Source organism: Triticum urartu, chromosome 4, assembly GCF_003073215.2.
Source record: "Triticum urartu cultivar G1812 chromosome 4, Tu2.1, whole genome shotgun sequence".
NCBI lineage: Eukaryota > Viridiplantae > Streptophyta > Magnoliopsida > Poales > Poaceae > Triticum > Triticum urartu.
In genome coordinates this window covers 594,236,096-594,241,770 of record NC_053025.1, presented here as the reverse complement: position 1 = coordinate 594,241,770, position 5,675 = coordinate 594,236,096, and positions in this window count along the sequence as shown.

Sequence of the window (5,675 nt, the reverse complement as noted above, 5' to 3'; positions counted from 1 at the left end):
TTCCGGACGGAAAATGCCATAAAAAGGAGAAAGAAGGCCCAAATAAAAAAATGAGAGAAAAAGAGAGAAGGGGCAATGCTACTATAATTTTTCCACACTTCTGCTTCAAAGTACCACCATGATCTTCATGATAGAGAGTCTCCTATTTTGTCACTTTCATATACTAGTGGGAATTTATCATTATAGAACTTGGCTTGTATATTCCAATGATGGGCTTCCTCAAAATTCCTTAGGTCTTTGTGAGCAAGCAAGTTGAATGCACACCCACTTAGTTTCTTTTGTTGAGCTTTCATATATTTATACTTCTAGTGCATCTGTTAAATGGAAATCCCTACTCCTTGCATTGACATCAATTGATGGGCATCTCCATAGCCCATTGATTAGCCACGTCAATGTGAGACTTTCTCCCTTTTTGTCTTCTCACACAACCTCCATCATCATATTCTATTCCACCCATAGTGCTATGTCCATGCCTCGTGCTCATACATTGCGTCAAAGTTGAAAGAGTTTGAAAAGGCTAAATATGAAACAATTGCTTGGCTTGTCATCGTGGTTGTGCATGATGGGAGCATTTTGTGTAAAGAAAATGAAGCATGGCCAAACTATATGGTTTTGTAGGGATAAGCTTTCTTTGGCTATGTTATTTGATAAGACGTAATTGCTTGGATAGCATGCTTGAAGTATTATTATTTTTATGTCAACATTAAACTTCTGTCTAGAATCTTTTGGATCTAAACACTCATGCCGCAATAAATAGAATTACATTGAAAATTATGTTAGGTAGGACTCCACATCAAAAAATTTGTTTTTATCATTTACCTACTCAAGGACGAGCAGGAATTAAGCTTGGGGATGCTTGACACGTCTCCAACCTATCTATAATTTTTTATTGTTCCATGATATTATATTATCTGTTTTGGATGTTTAATGGGCTTTATTATGGACTTCTATATTATTTTTGGGACTAACCTATTAACCGAAGGCCCAGTGCAAATTGTTGTTTTTTGCCTACTTTAGTGTTTCGCAGAAAAGGAATATCAAACGGAATCCAAATGGAATGAAACCTTCGCGAGGATATTTTTTGGAACAAACGCAATGCAGGAGACTTGGAGTGGAGGTCAAGGAAGCAACGAGGCGGCCACGAGGTAGGGTGGCGCGCCCAGGGGGCAGGCGCGCCCCCCACCCTCATGGGCCCCTCGTAGCTCCACCGACCTACTTCTTTCGCCTATATATACTCTTATACCCTGAAAACATCAAGGGGAGCCACAAAACCACTTTTCCACCACCGAAACCTTCTGTACCCATGAGATCGCATCTGGGGACATTTTTTGACGATCTGCCGGAGGAGGATTGGACCATGGAGGGCTTCTACATCAACACCATAGCCTCTCCGATGATGTGTGAGTAGTTTACCACCGACTTTTGGGTCCATAGTTATTAGCTAGATGGCTTCTTCTCTCTCTTTTGTTCTCAATACAAAGTTCTCCTCAACATTCTTGGAGATCTATTCGATGTAATACTTTTTGCGGTGTGTTTGTCGAGATCCGATGAATTGTTGGTTTATGATCAAAGTTTATCTATGAACAATATTTGATTCTTCTCTGAATTCTTATATGCATGATTTGATATCTTTGCAAGTCTCTTCGAATTATCAATTTGGTTTGGCCTACTAGATTGATCTTTCTGGCAATGGGAGAAGTGCTTAGCTTTGGGTATAATCTTGCGGTGTCCTTTCCCAGTGACAATATGGGTAGCAAGGCACGTATTGTATTGTTGCCATGGAGGATAACAAGATGTGGTTCATATCATATTGCTTGAGTTTATCCCTCTACATCATGTCATCTTGCCTAATGCGTTACTCTGTTCTTATGAACTTAATACTCTAGATGCATGCTGGATAGAGGTCAATGTGTGGAGTAATATTAGTAGATGCAAATTCGTTTCGGTCTACTTGACACGGACGTGATGCCTATGTTTATGATCATGCCTAGGTATTCTCATAACTATGCGCCTTTCTATCAATTGCTCGACAGTAATTTGTTCACCCACCGTAATATATGCTATCTTGAGAGAAGCCACTAGTGAAACCTATGGCCCCCAGGTCTACTTTACATCATATAAGTTTTCGATCTACAATTCTAGTTTACTATTTATTTTGCAGTCTTTACTTTCCAATCTATAAAACAAAATACCAAAAATAGTTATCTTATTATCTTTATCAGATCTCACTTTTGCAAGTGGTCGTGAAGGGATTAACAACCCCTTTATCGCGTTGGTTGCAATGTTCTTATTTGTTTGTGCAAGTACTAGGCGACTTACGTGTAGTCTCCTACTGGATTGATACCTTGCACTACTAGGGAAAACCCTATACACAGAACCTTAACAGCAGCGCGGCTCAAAAAAGAGCACTGCTGCTAATTAGCAGTAGCGCGGGTGTGGAAAACCCGCTACTAACAAGTGCTTAGCAGTAGCGCGCTCGGCATAACCCGCGCTGCTACAAATATGGACCGACAATGCCCACCCAACTCCATTTAGCAGCAGCGCGGTGCCGCGAGCCGCGCTACTGCTATAGTTGTAGCAGTAGCGCGGTTTTTCTGAGGTCGCTGCTGCTAATTTTCAAATCGGGCACACTTTTTGTCCCGGTTAGCAGTAGCGCTTGTACCAAAAGCGCGCTGCTGCTACTTTCTTAGCAGTAGCGCGGGAGCGCGGTTTTTCTGAGGTCGCTGCTGCTAATTTTCAAATCGGGCACACTTTTTGTCCCGGTTAGCAGTAGCGCTTGTACCGAAAGTGCGCTGCTGCTACTTTCTTAGCAGCAGCGCGTTTTACGTCCCGCGCTACTGCTAATCCGCACCCAGCACCTTTTCCCCCCCCCCCCCCCCCCCCCCCCCCCCCCCCCCCCCCCCCCCCCCCCCACTCTCACTCTTCTTATTCCTCAATACTTCTCCCCCATTACTCTCCCTCTTCTACCTACCTTTCTCTCTCTTCATTACTCCTAGCTAACTACACCACCTCCACTAATGCATCTCCTTTCTCTTTTTCCTTCCCCCTCCACTAGTTGAAGTTGTCTCCTCCCAAATTAGGTAGCTAGGTAGATGTAGCATTTAGTTAAGTGACCTATTTGCCCCCTAACTAGATCTATCTTTGTCAAGAAGAGCTTTGTACACTTTTGATCTCCCTACATCATCATCTTCACCGTGTGCTCGATCTCGAGATATATGTGATTAAAATTTCATGATTTTGCAAAATGGAAATATGTTTATGTGTGTGTGATATGTTTATGGAAATTGTGTGTGTGGCATGAGTTGATGCCAAATTGTGCTTTTGAGTTGCCTATGTTTTGTCAAAATGTCGATTTATTTCCATTTCGGCGAATTCCAGGCAAACTCTATATCTATATATGTCCTATTTTTAAGGAAGGTCATGCCGAATTTTTGTATGACTTTGATGCATGCACGCATTTTTATAATCAATTTGTTTATTATTACCGTGCAGAGTTGACGATGGTCAATGGAACGATGGTGGACAGGTGGTTGCGGTCGGCGATGTAGGACATGAAAGAAAATAACCGGACAAAGGTTTTATGTCTGTGTCGAAAATGCAAAGGAATAGTTTGGCTCGACCCCCATGACGATGGTCGTGTCGAAGCACACCTGCTCATGACTAGTTTCATGGATGGCTATACTCGGTGGATAATTGAAGATGAGGATGATGATGTTGAGGATGCCGACGAGGCAGGCAATGATGACACGGGGAAAGACGAAGAGATGATCGATAATGGCGGCGGGGAAGAGGCCGGACATGGCGGCGGAGAAGGGGACAAACATGGCGGCGGAGAAGGGGGCGGACATGGCTGCGGAGAGAACGACATGGACTCCACGCAGCAGAGTTCATCGGTACTAAGTTCAATCGTGCGGGACCCTCATGTCCAAGCATTGCTTCGCAAGGAGACGAGTACTGAGAGTGCTGCTTCTAGAGAGGAGGCTAAGCTGGAGCAACTAGTGGGAGACTCGAACACTCCATTGTATGATGGTTGGAATCCTGAGGTGACCCGCTTGAGTTTCACGCTCCAACTCCTGAAGACGAAGGCTAAAAACAAATGGACCGACACTAGCCTCGATGAGCATCTCAAGTACCTAAAGGATGTTCTTCCCGCGGGTAATCTATGTCCTAGTAGTGTTGATGAGGCCAATAAGATCGTGTGCCCTCTTGATCTGCCACACGTTAGATACCATGCATGCATCAACGATTGCATAATTAGTCGGAAGGAGCACGCGGAAAAAACAAGCTGTCCAGTGTGCAGTGCTTCTCGATACAAGAAGGCCAGGAAGAAATGTCCCCAGAAAGTGGTATGGTACTTACCAATCACTCCCCATCTCTAGAGGTATTTTGTAGATCCCAAGGAAGCAAAGCTAATGCGCTGGCACGCGGAGAGGAAGAAGCCCGACGATGGAGATGATCCAAAGCTGAGACACGTCAAGGATGGAAGCCAGTGGAGAGCATTGAACATCTTCTATTGGTATTTTGAATGTGATGCAAGGAACATCGTGCTCGGCACGTGTACCGATGGCATGAATCCATTTGGCAACCAGAACACCAACCATAGCACATGGCCCGTGTTTGTATGGATGTACAACCTCCCCCCTGGTTGTGCATGAAATCAAAGTACATTCACATGAGCATGCTTATTCAAGGGCCGAAACAACCAGGAAATAATATTAATTTGTATCTGGGGCTACTTCAAGAGGGGTTAGACACGTTATGGAAAACACCGGCCAAGACATGGGACGCCGCAAAGGTGAGTATTTCAACATGAGAGCCGTGCTGATCACGAAAGTGCAGGACTATCTCGGTTACGGATATGTGGCAGGCCAGGTGTGCCATGGATATTGCGGATGCACGCGGTGCATGGATCATACTACGTCTCAGCAGCTAACTTCAAGGAAAGATGGCGGTTCTGGGAAAATCGTGTACATAGGGCATCGAAGATGGCTCGAACAAGACGACCCGTGGAGAAACCATGGATATCTATTCAATGGTCACTCTGAGCATCGAGGACCTCCACGTAAGCGGAGCGGTGCCGAAATCGATGAGCTGTTGAAAAACTGGAAGGAGTGCCCCGCGCCGGGAGAGACGATGAGAAAGGCGCCGGAGCCGCTGCTGAAGGTATGGAAGATGAGGTCTGTGTTCTAGGACTTGGAGTACTGGCACAAACTCGATACACCTCATTGCCTTGATCAAATGCATATCTGTAAGAATATCCTTGAGAGCTTGCTCGCAACACTGATGAACATGCCGGATAAGACCAAGGATGGGACGAAGACAAGAAAAGACTTGCAAGATTTGAAAATCAGGGAAGATCTGCACATGCCGCCCCGTAAAATGTCAGATGAGACAGAGACGAAGACAGAGGCACGGGAGAAGAAGGGAAAGAAAATAACGAAAGAGGATTATTGCCCCCCTTCTTGCTTCACCTTAAGTCAGGATGAGATCGATCAATTCTTTAAGTGCCTTACGGAGTCAAAGTTAGTTCCGATTACTGTGGCAAGATAAACAGATATCTAGACACGGACAAGAAAAGGTTCAGTGGGATGAAGTCCCATGACTTTCATGTGATGATGACGCAGATACTACCTGTTGCCCTTAGAGGGATAATGGACAAGCACGTCCGTCACACG